Source organism: Microtus pennsylvanicus, chromosome 5 (genome assembly GCF_037038515.1).
Source record: "Microtus pennsylvanicus isolate mMicPen1 chromosome 5, mMicPen1.hap1, whole genome shotgun sequence".
NCBI classification, from domain to species: Eukaryota; Metazoa; Chordata; class Mammalia; order Rodentia; family Cricetidae; genus Microtus; species Microtus pennsylvanicus.
This window is the reverse complement of record NC_134583.1, coordinates 14,095,713-14,109,658: the sequence shown is the minus strand read 5'-3', so window position 1 is coordinate 14,109,658 and position 13,946 is coordinate 14,095,713.

Here is a 13,946-nt window from a genome sequence, read left to right as displayed (position 1 = left end):
CTGCAAACCGAGCCCTTAACCTATCAGGGACATGGGTTAGTAGATTTTATGTTGCTCAAAAGTTTCATTTTATAGCAGAAGGTAGCATTTAATAATAAACCTTATATTTTTTTCCCATTTTCACACTATAGTTATTTAGAGGTATTAAATACTCATAAACCATACCAAATGGAGAAAACCAGTTTTCTGCAACAAATAAGATACATAAACAAAGAAAAGTAATATTAAGTGTGTTGTTAATTATACTAGAATCTTTACTCAATATTATGAAGTTTACTATGTCAAATTGATTTGTCTATAGTATATTGTTATTCAGTAAAACATAAACCCAGAAGATTGCATGAAGAAATTTTGTGAACTTTAACTTATGAAGGCAATTGACTTTAAGTAAATAAAATTTTATCAATAATATGGGTATAACTCTTATACAATGAATGATAGGGTCCTCTCATGAAACTTAAGCATTTTTTATTAATTTTTTTAATTAAAAATTTCCGCCTCCTCCCCGCCTCCCTTTTCCCTCCCCCTCTCCCCACTCTCCACACCCTAGTCCTCTTCCCCCTCCCTCCCCAGTCCAAAGAGCAGTCAGAAGGAAGAACATGAACAAGAAACTGAAGCATTTTGAAGGAGGAAATATCTGTGCCTTTAAGCCTCCAGAACTACTCCTGTTCTCTACTTCTAGCTTCTCAACTTCTCAACTGATTTTTGAATTCTCAAGTGTTCTTTAAAACCCACCCACCCACTGAGACAGTGGGGCTGATCTATTGGGAGCTCACCAAGGCCAGCTGGACTATGACTGAAAAAGCATGGGATAAAACCGGACTCTCTGAACATGGCAAACAATGAGGGATGATGAGAAGCCAAGGACAATGGCACGGGGTTTTGATCCTACTTCATGTTCTGGCTTTGTGGGGGCCTAGCCAGTTTGGATGTTCACCTTCCTAGACATGGACGGAGGGGGGAGGACCTTGGGAACCCTGACTGCTCTTTGGACTGGAGAGGGAGGGGGAGAGGAGTGGGGGGAGGGGAAGAAGGGTGGGAGGAGGGGGGGGAAATGTGAGGCTCGGGGGAGGCTGAAACTTTTTTTTCCTTTTCTCAATAAAATAAAATAAAACCCCATTAACAAATTGCCTGAAGTCTGACAGAATGTCATCTATCTATCTATCTATCTATCTATCTATCTATCTATCTATCTATCTACCCATATTCCATCATCCATTTCTTGGTACTGTTTCTTTCGCTATCCCTGTGTGAAACATTTTTGTCAGTATTCCTGTGCCTTGAAGACAGTCTTGGTAATTTTCTCCTACTGATAACTCAGTAAGCTCACACTAATGAATAGAAATGCTTTGATTAATAAAATGGGGGCACAAAGCTCTATAACCACTAAGAGATAAATTAAATTTGTTATATAAATATATATCAAAATAAGCTATTACACACATTTTATGCAAACTAATGTAAAGTTTGGTATTCTGTGTAGTTTCCAAGAAATGCTTCTTTTATTTTAATTGTAATATTCTATATTTAGGGTCAATATTCTAATATAGATAGTTTTTTATAAACTAGATTTTAGAATTATATGAATTAAACTTCTCTTTATTACTTGATCCAATAAAATGAAGCGCATATATATTTCTAAAAGAGTACATGTACATATTCTACAAATATTGGTAATTAAGAAGAAATTTTATCATTCCCAAGTTCATGAAATGTGTTTATTATAAATGTTTTTGTTCATATGTGTTTTTGACATATCCAAATATTATCTCAATATATATTTAGTTTTGAAATTAATAATATTTTATATCTACCAAAATCCCAGGAAAATTATGATGGAAGTGGCACAGAGAAGGGCTCTGAAATTCAGTTTCTCTCTCTGTCTGACATCAGTGCTTTATGTCAAAAGTACTTACATAAAAGTGACTTTTTTTTTCTTGGCCATCTTCAATGAAGGTGGAACCAAATTACTACTACTCAATCCTTGACATACACTCCACTGATAATGTATTTATTTTTGGAATATAGAAACATTCCTTCAAAAGAGAACAAAGAAAGAGTGTCCTGTGCTTAGCACTTCTTTCTTTTGCAAGCAGCTATGGAGTTTAATAAAGACAAAGCGAATTTCTTTCTATTCCTATAACCTTTTCAGATCTGTGACCCTGACTGTGCTTAACCACTAAGGCCACAGCCAGACAATCTTTAATGAAACCTTTGATGTGATGTATAGTGGAGCAAAACTGTTTTCTTTGGGGCATTCTAGTTATTGTAATGCCTAAGCTGCTGGTTTGCCCACAGTAGGTAATCTTCAGAATATGATTTTTAAAAAAATGTGTTATTTTAAGGAGATTTTTATTGAAAGTGCTTGTGATACAGATGCAATTTTTCTCAGCACCAAAAGACATATAAGACATGGCAGGAGAATGTACTAAAGCACCAGCAGCCTTCTGGGAACAGGTAAGAGTATATATATATATATATATATATATATATATATATATATATATATATATATGTGTGTGTGTGTGTGTGTGTGTGTGTGTGTGTGTGTGTGTATATACATATATATATATATATATATATATATATATATATATTCCTTCACTCAGCTTTATATGAGATGTATTCTACGTTGGTATATGTCTGTCACTTCCAACTTCCTTGGACAGCTGAGACAAGAGTAACTTTTCAGGCCTGGAGCTAAAGAGCAGGATGGGAAACACAGCATGGTATAACTAGCAAACAGGTTGGGCTTCCCTTACTAGTACATTTTGAGTGGGCCAGAACCATGAAGACCAGATTCTGATGCTACTCCCCCAAACCACTTTTTCAGAGGAACTTCTTTAAGATCCTGCTTAAAGTTCATCTTAAGTATCACTGTGTCAGAAGCTTTCAAAGTGCTGAATTTGCAGGTGCAGCGGATCAATAACGCAAAATGTAGGTTAGACATGGCCCTGTATTGCGTTGGCCTATCAGAAGAACCTCAAGTAAATTGTCTGTGACCTTATATCATTTCAGCTTCCTGAACTCTAAGTATCACACCAGGCAAATGATAGGATGTCCCTGTATCATGAGCTAAGTGGTCAGAGACAGGAGAAGAAAACAGAAAGCTTCTGGAGTATGCTTATTATTTTGCTTTGTTTAGATTGTTTGAAATTTGATATACTCTGTGCAAGTGCTACACCACTGAGCTCCAAAAAGAAGCATTTTAAGCATCCTCATGACCTTGAAATGAAAGTAACTACTCAAGAAGAATTCCAAACACAGGAACAGTGGTCTAGTGAGAGGCATTTAAAAAACAGAAGTTAGATCAAAGAACCTGGGATTATGCCATGTTAAATACGATGTCAAAAATATAACAGAAATTAGCACAAAAATACTTTTAAATTTACCTTAAAAAACTACTTCTCTGCCTATGATAATTATTTTTAGCAGAATAGTATTTTCTCTTAAGGTCTATGATCTATCTACCCTCTGGTTCTTGGCCTCCTTTAAATGTCATATATGGTTTGTTGCCTCAAATCCAATCACACATTGATATACACCTGAAATAATCACACAGAGATTGCATTAATTAAATCACTGCCTTGCCCATTATCTATAGCCTCTTATTGGCTAACTCTCACATCTTGATTTAACCCATTTCTGTTAATCTGTATATTACCACATGGCAGTGGCCTACCAGAAAAGATTCAGCATGTCTGTCTCTGTCAGCTCCATGGTGGCTCTTCCCCTCTCTGCTTTCTTCCTCCCAGAATTCAGTTCTATCTCCTCGCATAACTAAGTTCTGCCCTATCACCAGGCACAAAGCAGTTTCTTTATTAACCAATGAAAGCAACACAAATACAGAAGGACCTTCTACACCACCTCTGCAATTATTTTTATTGTACAGAGTTGTTATAACTATCCCGTGATTTTTGTTTTTTACATGAAGTTGAATATTGTCTTTTCAAGGTCTGTAAAGAATTGTGTTGGGATTTTAATTGGGATTGCACTCAATCAGTGAATTGATTTTGGTAAGATAGCCACTTTTATTATGTTAATCCTACTTATCCATGAGCGTGGGAGATATGTCCATCTTCTGATATCCTCTTCAATTTCTTTCTTCAAATATTTGAAGTTCTTGTCATATATATCTTTCACTTGCTTAGTGAGTTACATCAAGATATATTATTTGAGGCTTTTATAAAGGATGTTAATTTTCTGATTTCTTACTCAATCCATTTATCATCTGTATATAGATAGTATGGCTACTGATATTTTTTAGTTAAAATTTTATTCAGCCACTTGATTAAAGGTGTATATCAGTTGTAGGAGTTTTCTGGTATAGTTTTTGATCATTTATGTATACTATCATGTCATCTATAGATAATGATATTTTGATTTCTTCCTTTCCAGCTTGTATCCCCTTAATTTCCTTTATATGTCTTATTGCTTTAGCTAGAATATCAAGTACTATATTGAGTGTATATAGAAAGTGGACAGCCTTATTTTATTCCTGATTTTGATGAAATTGCTTTATTTCTCTCCATTTAATTTAATGTTGACACTAGACCTGCTGTAAATTGCTTTTATTATGTTTATGTATGTCCCTTTTATCCCTGATCTCTCCAAAACCTTTTTCATGAAAGAGTGTGAGATTTTGTCAAAGGCATTTTCAGCATCTATAAAGATAACCAAACATGGTATGTATTCACTAATAAGTGGATTTTGGTTATAAAATAAAGGATAACTATGCTGCAATTAACAGACACAGAAAAACTGGCTAACAAGAAGGGTTCATGGAGGAATGCCAGATCTACCTGGGTAGGAGTTATAGGAGAGATTTTGTGAGTGGACTGAGGGTGGGTGGGGATGGGAACATGAGTTATCAGGGTGAGGGGAGTAACGGAGGGTTAGAGTACTGAAATACACTACTGTAAGGTAGTTCAGAGGCAGATGAAAACATGGCACAAGTGAATCTCCCAGGAATCTACAAAGGTGATCCCAGCTATGACTCCTAGCAATAGTTGATAAGTAGCCTCAAGTGACCATTTTCTGTGAACAAATGTCATCGGAGAGGCTTCATTTAGCAACTTACGGAAACAGATGCACATCCATAGCCCAACATTAGACTTACTTTGGGGACTCCTATAGAAGAGTGGTATAAAGAGTTGTAGGAGCCAGAGGAGTTAAGAACACCACGTAAAATCAGCTAATCTGGGCTCACAGAGGCTTACAGAAACTGAAATAACTAGGGAGCCTGCATGCGTGGGACTGACCTAGCATACACACGTGCACACATTATCTTGCGTGTTATCTTGGTCCCCTTGTGGGATTCCTAACAATGGTAACAAGAGCTATCCTCAATTCTTTTACTGACTTTTGGGACCCTACTTTTTATACTGGTTTTCCTTGCCCAGACTCAATACATGGGGAGTTCTTACTGCAACTTGATATGCCATGTTTTGTTCATACTTATGGAGAACTAAACAAAATGGAGGAGGAATAGATGTATGAATGGGAACAAAGGGGTTTGGGGGAAGAGAGTGGGGAAATGAGGAAGGAGAAACTGCATGGGATATAACATGAATAAATAAATGAAAGTATAAAGGAATGAATGAATGGAATGTAACATGAACAAATAAATAAATAGTTACAGTAATATAAATGACTATTTATTTTGTTTAATAAATACTAAACTGGTTAGTCTAATATTAATTTCCCATTTAATAAGCTAAAAAGTCTCTCCTTTGCCTTTTCAAATGAAACTAGCTTCAGAAGTATGAATAGCAACTTTGTATTCATGAAATTGTTTCCTAATAACTTCTATAATCATTTCTTATTGAAAAGTGTTATTTATTCTTTAAAAAAGAAAAATATAATCATTTAATTCATTAAAACAAATTTACTTAAGTTTTTATCAGTTATTTGATTAAAATAATATGACATAATTTTAAATACTATCTCACAATTTTAGCACAGCAGTTGCTATGTTAAATTTCACTGTTTTTCCAACATTTGATGTATTGTTACTAAATTTACACATCTCTAACTATACCTAACAGTCTGTTAGAAGCTTATCCTGTAAGTGAGAGCAAATGGTCCCAGTACCTAGTGTGACTTAAGACACTTCTTAGACAACTGTGCTGAATTCATGTACAAATTAAGTTTATCAGAGTTGCATCCAATATGTAGAAATCAACCACAAACAGAACAAAGTGTTAACAATTAAGGACAGAAGAGAATTAATATATCCCCTCTGTCATTAAATGATAACCCTAATACTCAATATAGTCTAAACCTAGTTCATTAATATTTCATGTATTTAATTCAATCTTATTTCCTGTAGAGCATATAGAAAATAAGTGTTTGTGTGTCCCATTGATTGCTGGAATGAATATCAGTTAAGCTTTTCTTCATGAATTCTGTTTTTCTACCAGAAAGTTACAATTCTGTTTCCTTGTTTGAGAGTTAATCACTTTTTTGATATTTACAATTATATTTTCACATTACTTATTCCTGTAGATTTTGGATTATAAAAGAGACATTAGAACCATATAACACCTACATTTTTCATAACATGATAGATAAATATAACTTTGATTTTCTTTTTTATCAGTCAATTAGTGATATGGAACATTTATGACCAAAAATGATAAACCAAGGATACCTGTGACCTGTTTAGAACATATATTTTAGTATGGGAAATGCATTTCACAAATTGTTCATAGGTATATAAATATAATGATAAGACTTGTAAGAAAACTGAGGGCACTGCAGACAATAGGCAATAAAATCTACTTAGAAATATTATCTGTCAGAGAAGAAATTCTGAGAGTCATTGACAGAATGTAAGAGAAGTTACTTAATCAGACTAGATTTGTTTGTGACAGGGACATGATGAACTTTACTCTTTGAGGAAGAGAAAGGAAGTCTGAGTAACATAATTGATAAGAAAGAAGCAAAAGAAACAATCCACGTCATTTTCCACATTTTAAAAGCTATTCTCCTAATACAAGGTTTTCAAAATCTGTTTTCTTAATCTATTATTCTCCACATTGTATCCTTTGATTTTATAATTAAATCAGTTAGCATCCAAAATATATTTCTATTTATGAACTTACCCATTTATCCATCCATCTTTCATTGGTCTAAGGTTGGATTCTATGATTTTGATTTTTTTTTAGTTTTAAAATCATGCTTTTAAAAACCTAATAGTCATTATCCTACTGTTTTATATTTTTGATAATTCACAATGCTTAATTGAGTAAACAATAAAATATACACCTTGGTTCCATGTTGGTAAAACTTCTACCAAGAAATTTTTCTGATTTTCTCTCATATATTTGTTTCTATAGTCCTACTTCTGAGTTATGAATGTAATTCTTATAAGTCAATAAACCTGAGTCAGCTCTCAGAATATTCCATTATTACACATTGGGAAAACAACAGATAGAACATGTAGAATTGGCATGTCAGTTCACATTGTCTGCATTCATCCAACATCAGAAACATGTTGCTCACATCCAACATGCATTATTTATCCCTCAATATTTCTTTATTAGAAAGTATAGGCTTATAGAACATTGGATGTTATTGTTTGCTGTTATAGAGGTTGCAATAAAATATTGTTCCCTGTTTTCCTCTATCTTGCCATAGTTTCTGCATTTTTGATTTGTGACTTATTATGAATTTGTTTTTCAATATTTGTGAATGTTGTATTCCTATTCAATGTGTATTTTTGTTTTTTCAACTTTCATAACTGCTAAGGGTATAGATGGCTGTCCTAGATAGTTCTATGCCAGTGTAGCAAAAGCAAAAGTCATTTATCATGAGAGAGCTTTGTTTAAGAAAATGCTTCCATACAATGGGGCTGTAGGCAAGCCTACAGGATTTTTTTAATAAGTGATTGATGGGAGAGTGCCCAACCTATTGTGGGTAGAGCCCTCCTTGGGCTGGTTGTTTTGAGGTATATAAGAAGCAGGATGAGTAAGCTAGAGGAAGCAAACGTATAAACTGCGTCCCACCACGGACTCTGAATCAGCTTCTGCGTCCAGTTTCAAGTACTGCTTGAGTTCCAATTGTGACTTTGTTCAGTGATAGACTATCATTTGGAAGTATGAGCCAAATAAACCCTTTCCTCCTCAAATTCTTTGGGTCATAGTGTTTCAACATAACAATAGTGACCCTAAGTACTACTATGGTCATTCTGTCAGATGTGTACCTTTCATGATGCCAGTGGTAATGAGATCTCATTTGACAAATATACATTTGGCTATAGCAAACAAGTTCATCTAATATTAGCCCTGCACATTTGCCATTAAAGTAGCTGTGTAGTTTCTAAATTTCTTAGATTTTAGATACCATATAAAGGTATATTTTTGGGTGATTTTCTTTTATAACTCTTTTATCTTAACACTCTAACATTGCCCAACTAGTAAATAGATCGGCTATGTATTATTATACCTTCATTATATACAGTACTGAGAGTTTATTTTTAGTCATTTAACCATCTCAAACTTCTGACTTTCCTCATAACATACAGTTCATTTTTTAGTTGTCAAAACTACCTCTAAATAGCACCAGAAAACTTTCTTTATACACCATAATCAGTTTATGAGACTTTCCAAAATTAAATAGTCTTTTAATAATTGATAATTTTATATTTAGAACATGCAATCAAGTAAATCCTAAAAAAAAAAAAATTAGTGTATTTTGGTAATGATTTTTCGAGAGATAGAGAAATGTCTCACTGAGTGTCCTTGCTTAGTCTAGAACTTACTATGTAGACCAGGCTGGCCTTGAACTCACTAAACTATGAATGCAACTGCTCTTGAATTCTGATTTTAAAAACATGAACCATCAGACCTAACAAGTGATTTTTTTGTTTTAATTCATAAAATAGAGCATGAGTAAAAGCCTGAATATATTACCTTATTAGTTACTGCATCTTTGATTTTAAATGTACATAAATGTTTACTTAACTTTATAACCCATGTATTAAATCAAGACACTAATCATAATATTTACAATTAAGTAAAGCTTTCTACTCATAAACTCTTGAAAATTGTGTCAAAAAATAGGACTTCATAGTCTTATAATCATCCAACAATCTTCTGGGCTTCAAAGCAGAAAGCAATGAGTGAGGCAACCATCAATAAATTACATTTCTAAAGAATATAATCAAAGTCCCACATTAATACTGAGTAACTTTGTCATTATTTGTAAATGTATATGCACGTACTTATATAAACATGTAAATTTCCACAATCATAAACGTACTTGTAGGTAATAGGATGTTTAATAATAATAGAATTGGCTTAAACAGTAAACCATATTCAATTGAAGCATAATATACTCAATTTTCAATGAAACACTATTCGTGTTTGCTTCCCTAGAACCATTTATTTTTAGGTCCTTGTTTTTCATCTGCACTACCCCAAGGCAAGTTGTCCTTGTAGAAGGAGTTGAACAACTGGTAAACCAGGTTGTATTTGTGCCAAATAACTTTGGGATGAAATTATTTTATCATGAAATGTTATATACTCTGTTCATAGGCTTCCATGAACAGAAATTGAACTAAAAGTGAACTTCTTTTAAAAATACCTGGTATTTTGTTCTTATGTTTGGGTTTTTACTAATTGGAGACCACAATCAAGGCTAACTCTAATACTCTTTGTGGGAAGAACTGGCAGTCTGGGAGTTGAAGGTAAGTCATCAGATTTGATTAGCAAAGTGGGAATTTGAATAAAGAGGAAGTTGTTCTGCCCAGGTGTCTTTAGCAGAACAGTACTTGCATCTGTGTCACTAAAGACTGCAAAGACATTGGAAGTAAGCAAGCTTGAGTTTGTGGGATCATTTGTCCTTTCCTGAACCTATAGCTATCAAAACAGTTTTTCAATATTTTCCACCATTTTCACATGCCTCACTGAATGAGTTACCAGATTCCCTTGCTTTTTAACTGGAGCGGATTTATTTCACACATGCATATAAATAATTACAAAGTAAATCTTTTTCTTTCTAAAATAGCTTGTAATTGATTAATGTTCCTCAGATAACCATTTAAAATTATGGGCCCAAAACAAAAAATAGGCAAACAAGCAACCTAGTAAAATGAGGTATTCTATATTTCATATTACATAATATTCCTAGAACTCAAAGTAAAACTTACAGCCATACTTCTGGATCTAATTTTCAAGGTCATGGAAAACAGCATGTTACGACCCTGGACAAGAACCTGATTCATTTTGTCTTGTTGATCAGGTCCTTTGCTATACAGAAGCTTTTCAGCTTCAGGAGGTCCCATTTATTAATTGTTTCTCTCAGTGTCTGTGCTACTGGGGTTCTATTTAGGAAGTGGTTTCCTGTGCCAATGTGTTCAAGTGTACTTCCCACTTTCTCTGCTATGAGGTTCAGTGTGGCTGGCTTTATGTTGAGATTTTTAATTTACTTGGACTTTGAATTTTCTGCATGGTAATAGATATGGATCCATTTTCATTCTTCTACATGTTGATATCCAGTTATGCCAGCATTGTTTGTTAAATATGCTTTCTTTTTTCCATTTTATATTTTTTTGCTTCTGTGTCAAAAATCAGGTGTTTGGAGGTGTGTGGATTAATAACTGAGGCTTCTATTCAATTCCATTGGTCCTCCTGTCTTTTTTAAGCCAAAACTAGGCTGTTTTCAGTACTGTAGCTCTGTAGTAGAGTTAGAAGTCAGGGATTGTGATGCCTCCAGAAGTTCCTTTGATAGACAGGATTGTTTTGTCTATCCTGTTTCTTGCTTTTTCTCTCTCATACCTGGCTTCTAGACATAAAGCAAAGAAAACCAGCCTATAATTCATAATCCCAGAGAACCTAGACAACAATGAGGACACTAAAAGTATCATACATGGAACTAATCTACATGTAGAAAAAGACAAGATCTCCTGAGTAAATTAGGAGTATGGGGACCATGGGAGAGGGTTAAAAGGGAAAAGAGAGGAAGGGAGTGAAACAGAGAAGATGTATAACCCAAAAAATCAATTAAGAAAAGAATCTGAGTCATATTTGTATATCTTAATTTCTACATCTCACATGTATACAAATCTTAGGCTGAATTTTAGACAGTGTTCCTGTGTGTAGTACTTAAAGATTTAACAAATGCTTCATTCAGTCTCAGAGGGATATTTCTGAACAGTGATATAAGCTACTACCTAAAACTAGAGAGACTAAAATCTTATTTTGGAATTTGGTGAGATGCAGGCATGAGGAAAACCCATCAGACACTTCAGTGAAGGGTCACTGTACAATTAAAAAAACCTGTGTTCTAGTCAAATAAATTATTCCAACAATGGAGGATGAAATTATCATACTAAGCAAGTATAGAAAAGGTGACACTCTATATTGAGTGCATCAGATAGTACTTTTTATCTATTAGAAGAAATAATAAAATGTAGAATATATTATCAAGTCCAGATGATATATTGTATGCTATACATAATGTCTGCTGAAAAATCAAATTACTTTACATGTAAATATTTCATAAGCCTGATAATTGCAAAAATAAATAGAAATAGATTCAAATGAGAAATGATGTAAATACAATTAATCTAGTATTTCAATGAGTTAAAGCTACTATAAATTACTGAATGATGTGTACACTCAATGAATAAAGTAAATGTACCAATAAAGAAGAAAATAGACACTGAAAAACTGAACTATACACTAATTTAAAAGGTATATTACTAACCATAAGTATATCAAACTCTACCTTATTGAAAATGATTTGTTACTTTGAATAGAATTAATGTAGACCAACCAATACATTATACTGAAGATAACTAGAAAAGGGAATTTTCAGGTAAAAAAGCAAATGTATTCCCTTAAACTATTATTAGAGAAAAATACACTTGTAAAAATTGAATTGTAAAAATGTTTTAATAGCTAAGCAGTGGTGGCACATGCCTTTATACCAGCACTTGGGTGGCAGAAGCAGTTGGAGCTCTGTGAGTTCTATAAGAGCTACTCCCAGTCAGGTTCCAAAGCTACACGGAAACCTTGTCTTGAAAAAAAAATTTAAAAAAAGTATTAGTAATGATATAAAATCATAAATGAATGAAATGGAACTGTATTTTCAAACTGTACATAAAAGATACAGGAAAAGCCTAGGTTATTGACAGAAGAAAAAGTATCAATATAAACAGACTCAATAAGCTTAAATATGAAATAAATAAAAATTTATAAACTAACAAACACAATTGAACATTCTTTGGAAGTCAGTGAAACAACCTAATTAAGTTTAAAGCATGAAAAGCTGATGTCCCAGGAAGAAGCAGAATAAAAATTAAATTGAATATACGTGGATAATCAACAAATCACAGTCCTAAAGTACTCACGCTCACCCAACCTTGCCCCATATCAAATGATTGTTACAAAGGAAGACAATGAAAACATCCTGCTTGGATGGGCATGGGAAATATGTGGGTAATGAGCCCACGAGCAAGCACATACAGCTAACAAGATTTATAAATGCGAAATCAGCAAATACCAATAATGCAACAGAACAATTTCAGCATGTGACATGAGATAAATTCTACCTTCATTTTTCATTGTTTTAGATAATTTTATTCATGCACACAATGAAAATTACCTTTCCCTCCTCTAACTCTTCCTTTACTCTCTAGCATTTCCTCCCTTCCAGCAGGGTCAAAAGTGAATACCATGTGATATCAAGGGGAAGCATTTCAGAAAGGGCCTGAGGCATGGAAATATTCAAATGTAAAGCAGGTGACTCTAATCCTATACCTTTACTACCAACAGATTAAATAAAGTCAAATAATAAAACTATCCTAAGTCAGATGTTCTCATGTAAAATATATAAGCCTAAGTGAGGACACGTGAAAATGGTAAAGGAATTTTGAAAATGAGTTGAAAAGCACCTTTAATTCAGAAATGGATGCAATGACTTCCAAAACTAGTTCACAAAAGCACTTCTGTTAGATGCTTCTCTACACCCCATTATTCTGTACATTCCAATCTCCACTCTGTGAGTCAATTAAAGACATCTTCGTAGAAACAACAAACAAAGAGGGAATAATTGTCAGTGCCACGAGTTATGGACCACACGAAGAGGATGTTTTGAAGAAGCTCAGGCTTAGTACAGACCCGATTACCACCATATGTAGCTATGATCACGAGGCAGAATTTACTAATGGAGATGTTAATCTACTTTGTACTCAACAAAAATCAGGCAAAATGAGAAATTGTTATTATTATGAGAAGCTATTTTTCATGCAGTCATGTGAGAAATTAAAGTGGAACAGATTGTTTTAGATTCTTCATGTATAAGTTTACCCAAAGTGGGGGGTGGGGGGTCAAATACCAAAACTGTTCCAGAAGTTTTGTACACTCAATGAAAAAATAATGTTATTTCAAAAGATAAGGGAAAAAGAAAAAAAAATTAAACTATGTACCTAATTAAAAATTTTTGGTAAGTTCAAAAACAAAACTTTTTAAAAACGTACTGAAAAGAAATATTGTTCATATTCAAAAATGAAACAGAAGAGAAAGATGGCCTAGTGAAGATACCCCTTTCTCATAGGCCCTCTGTGTGGTTCATAGTACCAACACCAAACAGTGACTACTGTCTACAATTCCAGTTTCAGGAGACCCAGCACCCTCTTTTACATGCAAATAGAAATGCCCAGATAAATAAAAGCAAATAAAAAACCACTAGACTAGGGCAAGTTTGCTGACACACTGTGTCACACAGTAGTTAGAGCAAACGTCAAGGGAATCAATGAATGACTCGCAAAAAGGCACAATAATGGTTTATTTAACTGTATCACCTTAAATCTTTGTTTTCAATAAATCAACATTTAGCATATTGGGTTTTGTGTTGAAACAACTGAAATCCATGTTTAATATATTCGGTCTCAAAGGTGTTAGAAATTACACAGTGGCAGGTTAAGAAAATGGAGTAAA